The sequence below is a fragment of the Heteronotia binoei genome, chromosome 15, assembly GCF_032191835.1.
Source record: "Heteronotia binoei isolate CCM8104 ecotype False Entrance Well chromosome 15, APGP_CSIRO_Hbin_v1, whole genome shotgun sequence".
NCBI classification, from domain to species: domain Eukaryota; kingdom Metazoa; phylum Chordata; class Lepidosauria; order Squamata; family Gekkonidae; genus Heteronotia; species Heteronotia binoei.
The window spans coordinates 29,604,110-29,616,212 of NC_083237.1; positions in this window are offsets into that span (position 1 = coordinate 29,604,110).

A 12,103-nucleotide genomic window follows, 5' to 3' on the forward strand; every position below is an offset into this window, starting at 1 on the left:
AGTGAGCTAATGAAGATCGAGCACTTCACCCGGGGGCTGAATGCAGGCATATTGGATCAGGCCCTCAAACAAGCCCGACCTACCATGTTGGTAGGTTGGATCCAATTAGCGGGTGAGGTTAAGACCAATATGAAGCGCATCGCCATGCAACGCCAGCAACAGAGCGGGAAAGGGGGATGAGACCCAAAGGCAGCCCCGAAAGCAGAGGCGAAGAAACCGGCAGGGAGTTCTAGTGGGGGCAAGCCTGCTGGGCCCCAAAAGTGTTTTCGGTGTGGAGACCCTGGGCACTTAGCAAGCAGCTGCCCGAACCCGCCACGAGCACCACCAAGTGCCCCGAAGCAGAGCACCCCTGTGCCCAAGAAGGCCCCCAGCCGCTCTAAGGATGCAGCAAAAGGCAGCATGGCGACCATCGAGGAGGCAGAAGAGGACCCGTTCCTGAGTGATGAGCTGAGCGAGCTGGGCTGGATAGAAGAGCTGTCAGGAAACGAGAACAACCTGCTCTGAAGGGTGCCCACCAGCAGGTCGCAGAGGAGCCGGCACCAGTGAGGGTGAGAGTGACTGGATCACTAGACTCAATTTCTGCCGATGGGGATCGAGGAACATTGGGAGCAGGAGTCTTTCGTAATCGCCCCCTCCTGCTCTTACCCAGTAGTGTTGGGGGTGGGGTGGCTGGCCAGGCACAAACTGGACATTCGGTGGGGGAGGCAAACCATAAGGTTCATAGACCCGCTGTGCAAAGATCACCTATGGAACTCAGAGTGGGGGCCTAGCCCTCCGCCCTCCACCGAGAGAGTGTGCCTGACACTGGAAGAAATCCTGGAAATCCCCCGGGCATACCGGGACTTGATGGGGGTGTTCAGCAAGCAGGGCGCCAATGAGCTGCCGCCCCATAGGGACACGGACTGTGCTATCAAATTAATACCGGGGGAATCGCTCCCCAAAGCCAAATTGTACCTGATGGGATGGGCGGAGAAGGCGGAGCTGCGCAAATTTCTGGACAAGAACTTAAAACAGGGATTTATTAGGCCGGCCACGGCCCCCCATGCAGCCCCGGTCCTGTTCCAGAAAAAGAAAGACGGCTCGCTTAGACTTTGCACAGATTTTTGCGGGATAAACGCGATTTCAACCTCCAATGCCTACCCCATCCCCCTCATTAAAGACTTGTTGAGTACTGTATCGGAGGGGAAAATTTTCACAAAGTTGGATTTGAGAGATGCATATTTCTGGGTGTGCATTAAGGAGGGGGACGAGTGGAAAACAGCGTTCAACACACCACTAGGGCAGTTTGAATACCTGGTGATGCCGTTTGGACTGCAAGGGGCCCCCGGGGTGTTCATGAGTTTCATAAACAATGTACTGAGAAAGTTTTTGTTTAAGGGGGTGGTGGTATATCTGGATGACATCATTATTTACTCGCAAGACGAGTGGTCTCATGTGAAACTGGTGCAGGATGTGTTGAACACCCTGTTGAGTCATAAACTGTATGCTAAGCTGTCCAAATGTGAATTTCACAAAACAAACTGGACTACTTGGGCTTCCGAGTGTCCGCTAGGGGGCTGGCAATGGACCTGGGAAAAGTGCAGATTGTGCTAGATTGGGCTCCCCCGAGGACACGTAGACAACTCCAATCGTTCCTTGGGTTTGCAAATTTCTATAGGACGTTCATACCGGGGTTCGCACAAATCATGCTCCCCTTGACTGAGTTGTTAAAAATGAAGGGGAAGGGCCCAGAAGCCAAGCGACCGGGAGCCCGGTTAAATTGGACTTCAAACTGCCAGTCAGCGTTTGATAAATTGAAACGGCTATTCACAAGTGAGCCGGTCCTGAGCCACCCCAACGAGCTCAAACCCTTCGTTGTGCAATGCGACGCCTCCGATGTAGCCGTCGGGGCCCTTCTCATGCAGAAGGATGAGGAAGGGAAACTGAGGCCGTGTGCTTACATATCAAAAAAGTTTGCAGCAGAGCAAAGAAATTGGTCAGTGTGGGACAAGGAGGCGTTTGCAGTAATGTTTGCATTAAAAACATGGCGGTCCTGGTTAGAAGGGGCGAAAGTGCCGTTTGAAATATGGACCGACCACAAAAACCTCGAGGCCCTCACAAGGAAAAGGAAGCTGAGTGAGAAACAAATCAGGTGGGCCATTTTTTTCTCTAAATTTGACTTTGTGCTAAAGCACATTCCAGGCACGAAGAACTTTCTAGCAGATGCTTTGTCTCGCTTGCCCCAGCACAACAGCCAAAGGGAGGAGATAGTGGACTCGTTAATTTCGCCCACCCAAGTGGCCACCGTTGTAACTACACGGTCACAAAAGAAATGCCAACTACAGGGGTGGGGAACGGAAAGAATGGCCGCAGAGACTGAAAAGGAGGGGGACGAGCGGCCAGGAGAAATCCAAAAAAGAGAGGATGGGCTATGGTACAGGGGAGAAAAGCTATACGTCCCGAAAACCATGAGATTAGAGGTATTACAGTTCTGTCACTCCAACAAATTGGTTGGGCATTTTGGGTACATCAAGACCCTACATCTGGTCAACAGGCAGTTTTGGTGGCCCTCCATGAAAAAGGACATATCTGAGTTCGTGTCTACATGCCCTATTTGCATAATGGCTAAAAGAAGGGGAGGAAACCCCCTGGGCTACTCAAACTGCTGGAGACCGCCTCTAGACCTTGGTCGATAGTCTCCATGGACTTTATTGTGGAACTACCGCCCTCTCATGGCAAAACAGTAATATTGGTGGTAGTAGATACTTTTTCCAAGCAAGCCCACTTTATTCCTTGTGCCCAATTCCCCACCGCAAAGAAGCTGGCGTATTTATTTTTCAACCATGTAGCCAAGCTACACTCAATCCTTGATAAGGTGATCAGCGACTGCAGCCCGCAGTTCGTTGCCAACTTCTGGCGGGAGTTCTGTAAACTGATGGGCATGGAGCAGGGGTTGAGTTCCGCCTACCACCCACAGACGGACGGACAGACTGAGCATGTGAACGGGCTTCTAGAGCAGTACCTAAGGTGCTATATAAACCACCAACAATCCAACTGGGTGGACCTATTACCCTTTGCAGAGTACTGCTATAATAACAGTGTCCACAGCTCCACCAAAGCCTCCCCATTCCAAACCATGAGTGGATATGAGGGAAAACCCCTCCCCTTACTACCAGGGGGGATGTAAAGAAAGAGACCCCTTTGATCAGTGGTGGGGCACACTGACTAAGAGTTGGAAGGAGATACAGGAAAACCTAGAAATAGCCAAAGAAGCTTACAAAAAGCAGTATGACAAAAGCCATGTCCCTGCCTGGGATTTCAAGGTGGGAGATTCAGTGTTTGTGTCTACAAACAATCTTCCACTCACTCAACCATCCAAAAAGCTGGCTTACAAATACCTGGGTCCTTTTAAGATCAAGAGGGTGATAAATAAAGTGACCGTAGAGCTGGAGTTGCCAAAGATGTTTAGCAAAGTACATTCTGTCTTTCATTGCAGTCTTCTTCGAAAAGACCCTGGCTGTTCCCCTTGGCATCCTCGGCCGGAAGCACCTCAGCCTATCCAAATGGGGAGCCAGAGTCACCATGAGATCCAAGAAATCTTGGACTCAAAGCTCAAACATGGGAAGCGGTATTATTTAATTAGATGGAAACATTTCCCTCCTAGTGAAAATGAGCGGGTAGCAGAAAAATATGTGTCAGCCCCTGACCTTATCAAGAAATTTCTATCCAAACACCCTCAGAGGCCGAGAGGGTCAGCTTAAGGGAGGCAGTATGTCAAGATCGACTAATAATGACTTAAGACTGGGAGATCATGGCCTAAGCGATAGGCCCTGTTAAAATCATAATGGATCCACTGCTGCTGATGTTTTACCTTAGTTACTTCCCTTCCCTCCTTTTCTTATTTTGATTTGCAACTGGTGTGAAGGAACTAGTCGGCGCCTTCTCAGGGCCTGAGGTGGGAGGAAGCCTTGCATAACAATCCAAGGGCATTTGCTGGATATCACCTGAGAAAGTATCTAGTAGTTATGTGTGAATGTTCCCTCCTGTAAACGCACCCCCCGGTAGGAATGTTTTTGAAGTGTATCTTAAAACCCATGTATCAATCTATTGGTTTCATTCTTAGCAAGCTAGAGGCTTGCACCAGAGTACCGGTTATCAATAAATGGGAACTTAGTATCAACTTTGACTCATTCTTGAATCCATCGACTTGACAGCCACTCTTAACCATCGTGCTAGCTCCAAATCACTTCATTTAACCAAAGGCTTAGAGACAAAGTCTTTGCAAGGAAGGAGGTCACCCACTAGAGAAACATTCATTTGGAAGTAGCTCTTGGGAATGATATCTTGTTTATCATCATGTCTATACATACATACATACTGAACATCAGGTCCTTGGAAATGTCCAGCTATATTTGCAGCATGGATGGTTTTCTGTTCAGATAAATAGACTATGTGGCTGTACCCCAAGAGTATAACGCTGTCATTTGGCTATTGATGAGCATGCACATAACACAAAATAATTAGAAAAATGAAGTTAATAGGTGTCCCGCCCAACCCGGGCGAGGACTGCGCAAGGGCGACCCCCCGGTGCCTGCCAGCCGCTCCCAGCCCCCGTCGCCGCCCCAAAAGCCTCCCACACCTTCCCAAGCCCCCGCGGTGGCCCCACCCCTCACCTGGGCTGACGGGGCGGCAACAGCCGCCCGAACGACGCCCCTCAGCCAATGAACCCGTCTCCGGGTCCGAGGAGCCTGGCCAGAGCGAGACATCGGGGAGCAGGAGGGAGAAGTTGAGCCCAGCACTGGGCAGAGAGGAGGAGAGCCGCCTAAAGAGTTCTGTACCTCTTTAAGTTGCAGCAACTGCATAGGATGGGGGCTGTAGCTTCATGGCAGATCTCCTGCCTTGCATGCCAAGGGTCCCAGGTTCAGTCCCTGCTATCTCCCCCTTGAAAAGGCTCTCAGGCCTCAGAAGGACCCCTTGCTGAGATCTTGATGAGCTATAGCCTGTACAGAGGGGGGGGGGAGAGATGAATTAATGGTCTGACTCAGTTTTAAGGCAGCTTCATAGATTCCAACGGAATGGTTTAAGCATCGCAAGATAGCCTTGTTATCAGTGGAATAAATTATGCAAATTGCAAAGACGACATAAGCTGCCATTTGCTAGAGCTATTTGATCTGAGAATTCAATTATATGCCTTTGATCAGTTTATTAGTTTGTGGCTGCAAGCTCCATTAAGCATCCGCAGAAGTGGTAGCAGTTTATTCCAGGCACTGGGAGACAAAAGGGCTGAGATCAGGAATGCCTGAATCCCACAGTTCTACAAAAAGGCAGGAAGGAAAGATCTAAAATCTAGCGCTGACTACAGCATTCGGTTTATTTATTTTCATTTATTTATTTCTTTAGTTGATTTGTATTCTGCCCTTTCCCAGGAGTGGGCTCAGGGCAGATAACAACATAGATAAAACAACAATTAAAACTTACAATTAAAATCAGAACAGTCTAGAACAATACAATAAACTATATGAGTTATAGACCATAGATGGTGGTTTCAGTTGGGCACATTCTACAATTCAGCATACTGGTGGTCTAAAAATATGGTGAGTGATGATAATAAGATGGTATCGCAGCAAAGAAGGTCACCCTATGGAGTAGGACGTCTGCTGCCTCAACCAAAGGCCCAGTGGACTCAGCCAAGACAACAGAAGAAGGATTGCCTTATGGAAGCGTTTCTTGAGATCCAGTTCTTATCACTTTTTCATTTAAGGAAAACCCAAGTTTCTAGCCTTTGCAATACAATGGCAGACTTGCCTCATGGAAGCATTTCTTGAGATCCAGCTCTTATCACTCTATTTAAGGAAAATCCAAGTTTCTAGCCCTTACAATACAATGGCAGCCTTGAAAATATTTGAGCAATATCTGATGAGATCTCAGAAGACCCAGAGGTGACTGAATCAGATTTACATATGGGATGGGGCTCTGTGTCCATAGAGGGGTTGATTTTCAATACCCTGCTTAGCTCCTTTACCTTTCTGCATGGCAAGGAGAGTCAGAATGAATAAATTATTCAAATAGGTTTGATTTGCATAATTTTTTTTTAGCTGGTGAAGCAGCATGGAATGTTTTTAAATAGATCCCATACAGACTTAGATGTTTTGCTTTAAATAGTGGAAATGGAATAAAGGGAAATTAGAATGGAAGCACAACAGATTTGAACACTGAGAAGTGGCAGTAGCATTAATTGGAAGGGGGGGGGGTTCTATTCCAAACACACAAACTGGAATTAATTCGCAGGGTCCTTTTAAAGACTGCAGTGAAAGAACAAAATCCTAGAAAGAATCAGATATGGGTGCCCTTCACTGTTTCCTTTCTTTATTAGGATATACAAAATAGTTATCATTCTTGTGTCATGTATAAATGAAAAATATCAAGGCCATCTTCTCTTGATACAGAGCCTCTCAATTCAACAAAACACGGCATTCTTTAAAGCACTGTCCATACAATGCCTACTGCGACATGAAGGTTAAATAATCTAAACAGTTTCCAAGAGTAAAACAACAAAAAGTGAATTGGCCAGATCTGGTCTGCTTGGAGCAGTCAAGGTGGGAGGCTTCCAGCAGTGATGGAGAATTGGCAGAAACTCAGAGAGTGACCGGTAAGAAGAGAAAACATCCCCTCTTACTCCCGTGAGCCATCTTTTATACATATCCGAGATGTAATCTCCAACCCCTTAACTGTGTCATGTCAAACTGATATGCAAGCAAAGGACAAATCCTTCTTTACAGGGTGAGTTGTTGATACCTTTCTGGTTTATTGTACTTCTATGTACAACATCCCTGACTTGGATAGCCCAGGCTGGCCTGATCTTGGAAGCTAAAGAAGGTCAGCCCTGACTAGTATATGAATAGGAGACCTCCAATGAAAACCAGGGTCATTTTTTATGTGTGTGTGAGAGTGTGTGTGCACCTGGGAGTCATGACAACCTCTGGTGACTGACTCCTACTGGGGGCCTGGAGGTGGCCGAATAAAGCCTGTCCCTGCCTCCTAGCTCTAGTATTTCAAGGAGGACTCCCATCCAAGTACTTGCCAGAGTCAACCCTGCCTAGATTCTGAGATCTGATGAGATCGGGCTTGCCTGGGCTACCCAGGGCAGGGCAGGAATATCAGGGTCATGATGTCTCTTGCCTTGAGATCACTATGGGGTCATCACATCACCATAAATCAGCTGTGACTTGACGACAAAAAATGTATAACATTCTAGAAGATTCTGACCAGAACAGACACCACCAAATTATTGTGTCCTCTCCTTGTGTTCTGACAACTTATTTCATTATCTTTCTCGCTTTTTCCTCATATTCTGATATGTGCCTCAACAACACAATCAGTGGTACCTCCCCTGGCTAACAACACACACACACAGTTCAAGAATCTTCCTTTCTCCTGATCTGGAAGATAGTTCCAGCCTTTTTCTTTAAATTTAACCTCCATCTGGTTCCAATCAACTGGTGCCTCTCAGGATGGCAATATCCTACCCTAGGTTACCATTGGAGCTGACTGTCACGGCTGGGGCCGGGTCAGGCAAAGTCCAGAGGCAGTCCGAGGTCTTTAGCCAGTAAGCAGGAGGGTCCGAGGCGCCAAATCCGAATCACTGTAGAAGTATCGCAGGTCTGAGGTCCAGAAGCCGAGGTCAGGGAGTCCAGAAGTCCAAAGCCAAAGTCAGGGAGTCAGGAACCAAAGTCAAGCCAGAGTGGATGCTAGAATGTCAGGGAGATGACTAGTTGCTTCCACAAAGCTTCCTCCCAAAGCCCACAGCTATATAGCCCTCTGCTGGCTGTTGCCCGTTTGGGCTAATTGCTGGCTCAGGGAGGCAGCCAGGATCCTGTTACCACTCAAGCATCCTTGCTCTTAGAAGGGCCAGAATCCTCTCAGAACTCAGGGCTCAGGGAGCGTCTTGCTTGTGAGCGTGCCGCCCTCCTCCGATCCCTGAGGTCCTGCCGGAGGCGGTCACGCACACGAGCCACCCGAGAGGGCGAGGCAGGGGGGCTGGGATCTTCTCCAGCAGGAGGCAGGGGCACTGGTGCAGGTGGCAGGGGCACAGTTTCCTCATCAGACTCAACTTCCTCTGAAGGGTCCCCAGCACCCATGACACTATCCCCCCCCCAGGGCCCCCCTCCGTCGAGGGACCTGGAAGGTCGGGGTGGTCGTTGTGGAACTGGTGCACCAAGTCCGGGGCATGAAGATTGTCCTCGGGCTCCCAAGACCGGTCTTCTGGGCCGTATCCCTCCCAGTCCACCAGGTACTGGAGGCCTCCACGATGGTACCGGGAGTCCAGGATCTGGCGCACCTCATATTCTTCCTCGTCATCCACCAACACTGGTGGTGGCGGCGGTGGGGAAGGAGTCCGAGCTGGGTCAGGGGGTGCAGCCGGAACAAGGAGGGAGCGATGAAACACGGGGTGAATGCGGAGGTGGGGTGGCAACTGGAGCCTGAAGGCGACGGGGTTTATTTGTTCGACGACGGGGTAGGGTCCAATGAACCGTGCATCCAGCTTGTGAGACCGACCAGGCCGGCGCAGGTAGCGAGTTGAGAGCCACACCTGATCCCCCGGCTGCACTGGAGGGCCTTCTTGCCTCTTTCGGTCCGCAGCCCGTTTATATGCCTCCTTGGCTTGCTGTAGCTGCTCTCGGAGCAAGTCTTGGCTGGCACGGAGTTCTTGCAGGTAGGCATCGACGGCGGGGACATTCGTGGGTGGTAGGATCGCTGGGAAGAACCGAGGGTGGTACCCGTAGGTTGCAGCAAACGGGGTCATTTGGGTGGATGAATGGACCGCGTTGTTGTATGCAAACTCCGCTAGGGGCAATAGAGTGGTCCAGTCATCCTGCTGGTAACAGGTGTAACAGCGGAGATATTGCTCTAGCGTGGCATTGGTGCGCTCTGTCTGGCCATCTGTCTGTGGGTGGTAGGCCGAGGACAGGTGCACTCGAGTACCCAGGCTGGAATGGAGGGCTTGCCAGAACCGAGAGGAGAACTGAGGGCCCCGATCGGAGATCAGATGGGCTGGGAGTCCATGCAGACGAAAGATGTGTTGCAGGTAAAGCTGGGCCGTCTCCTGAGCTGTGGGGAGTTTCGGGCACGGAACAAAGTGGGCCATCTTGGTAAATAGGTCGACGACCACCCAGATACAAGTCTGACCCTTGGAGCGTGGAAGTTCCGTGATGAAGTCCATCGAGATGGTATCCCAGGGTCCTGAAGATGTGGGCAAGGGCTGCAGCAACCCTGAGGGTTTGGCTGGGATGTCTTTGGCCCGTCGGCAGACGTCACAGGAGCTGACATAGCGGGCAACATCAGCGCGAACTCGTGGCCACCAGAATTCCCTTGTCAGCAAGTGGGTGGTCTTATGCTGTCCAAAGTGCCCGGCGGGTAACGAGTCGTGGGTCAGGCGTAGCACTTCTGCCCGCAAGGGCCCGGGCGGCACATAGAGGCGTTCGCGGTGTAGCAAGAGGCCGCCTCGAGTCGTGAACTCCCCTGTTGGGTCATCTTGGAGAGCCTGGAGGTGTTGCTGGACCCAGGGATCATTGGCCTGGCTAGCCCGAATGTCCTCCACGAGTGCTGGTGAAGTGGAGGTGGCTGCAAATACTGAGGGCGGCAGGATTGGAGCAGCGGGCGCGGTCTCAGTTGAGGCAGGGGCGTATTCCGGTTTCCGGGAGAGCGCGTCTGCTTTCCGGTTCTGGGTATGGGGGATGTAGGAGATCCGGAAGTCGAAGCGAGAGAAGAATAGGGACCACCGGATCTGGCGCTGGTTGAGACGGCGGGTGGTCTGGAGGTGTTCCAAGTTCCGGTGATCGGTGAGCACTTGAACAGGGTGGCGAGCCCCTTCGAGGTAATGTCGCCAAACCTCAAACGCCGCCTTGATCGCGAGCAACTCCCTCTCCCAGATGGTATAGTTCCTCTCTGCAGCAGTGAGCTGCCGCGAGTAATAGGCGCAGGGCTGTAGTGGCTGGGACGGCTCCTCGCGCTGGGACAGCACTGCTCCCAGGGCCACGTTGGAGGCATCAGCTTCCACCGTAAAGGGAAGCTGGGGGTCGGGGTATCTCAGGAGTGGCCCGGTGGCAAAGCGAGTCTTCAGGGTGGAGAAGGCGTTATCGGCCTCTGGGGACCAGTGGAAGGGTTCTTTGGGGCGGAGTAGTTGAGTCAGGGGTGTGGTCAGGGATGCGTAGGCCGGGATGAATTGCCGATAGTAGTTGGCAAAACCGAGGAACCGCTGCAGGTCTTTGCGATTCTGAGGAGCCTGCCAGGTCAGGACCGCTTCTACTTTTTTCGGGTCCATGAGGATCCCCTGCGGTGACACGATGTGCCCAAGGAACTCGACGGAGCGCAGGTCGAAGTCGCACTTCTCCAGCTTGGCGTAGAGACCATGGGCTCGTAGGCGCTGCAGGACCTGGCGGACGTGCTCGGCGTGCTGGGCAGGATTGCGTGAGTAAATTAGGATGTCATCCAGGTATATGATCGCGAAGCGGTCGAGCAGGTCCCGGAATATGTCATTCATGAACCTCTGGAAGACAGCGGGGGCATTGGTCAGTCCGAAGGGCATTACCAGGTGCTCGTACTGCCCGTATCGGGTCCCAAACGCGGTCTTCCATTCGTCTCCGGGCCGTATGCGCACCAAATTGTACGCTCCACGGAGGTCCAGCTTGGTGTAGATTTGGGCCCCCTTTAGGCGATCCAAGAGTTCAGGGATCAGTGGTAGAGGGTACCGGTCGCGGATGGTGATCTTGTTCAGGGCCCGGTAGTCATTGCACAGCCGGAGCTCCCCACTTTTCTTCTTCACGAAGAGCACTGGAGCAGATAGGGGAGAGGTTGAGGGTCGGATGAATCCGCGTTTCAGGTTCTTGTCCAGGAAGTCTCGCAGAGCTGCCAACTCCGGCTCCGACATTGGGTACAGACGCCCCACCGGGAGTGGTGCCCCAGGTACCAAATCAATGGCACAGTCGTAGGGCCGGTGAGGGGGAAGCTGATCAGCTCCTGTCTCTTCGAAGACATCAGCAAAGTCCACATACTTCTGAGGGAGCTGAGGACCACCACTCGGGATGCCAGCTGCTAGAGTGGTGGGAGGAGTCAGATGGGGGCATGGGTCTCGGAAGCGTAGTTCCTGCTGGGCCCAGTCCACGATGGGGTTGTGCAGCTTCAGCCAGGAAAGGCCTAGAATCAGCGGGAAGCGAGGCATGCGGGCGACATCAAACCGCAGCTGTTCTTGGTGCTGCTGGACGTGGAAGGTGATGGGACAGGTCTCCTGGGTGACGGGGCCAGAACGGAGGAGGCGCCCGTCAATAGCCTCCACCAGCGACGGAATCCCTTTTGTCTGCACAGGGATCTGGTGCTGCTTCACAAAGGCGGCATCTATAAAACAGTGGGCCGCTCCCGAGTCCAGCATGGCATACACGAACAGCCAGCGTTCGTCAGGCAGACGGAGTTTGACTGGTAGCAGGAATGGCCCTGGGGTATCAGCCCGCTGTTCGGAGGACCCAGCTAGTCGCCCCAGGCTGGGGGGTCCACTTACGCCTGGGGCTGCCCTTTTGGCGGCGGTGGCAGCGAAGGTCCAGGTATCCGATGCTTAGCAGGGCAGCCAGAGGCATAGTGGCCTGCCGTGCCGCAGTAGAGGCACAGATTCTGCGTGCGGCGTCTGGTCTTTTCCTCTGGGGTCAGGCGGGGTCGAGCAGCTCCAAGCTGCATAGGCTCATCTTTGGTGCTGGTACTAGCTGGGGACGGGCGAGGAGCCAGGTAGCACGGCGCAGGGAGCTGGCGCCCTCTGGTCTTGGCTTGGCGGCGACTTTCCAGGCGGCCATCGATGCGGAGGCAGAGGGTGATAAGTTCTTGGAGCGTGGGTGGCTGCTCCACCCTGGCCAGTTCATCCAGGACCTCCTCTGCCAACCCCTCAGTAAACTGGTCCATCTGGGCAGCCTCATTCCACGCCAAGTCCTGGGTCAGGAGCTTGAATTCAGTGGCATATTGAGCCACCGAGGAGTTGCCTTGTTTCAGTGCCCTGATCTTCCGGTTGGCTGTGGCTGCTTGGACTGGGTTTGAGAAAGCAGCAGACAGGTGGGCCTCAAACCCCTGGTAATCAGTCAGTAGG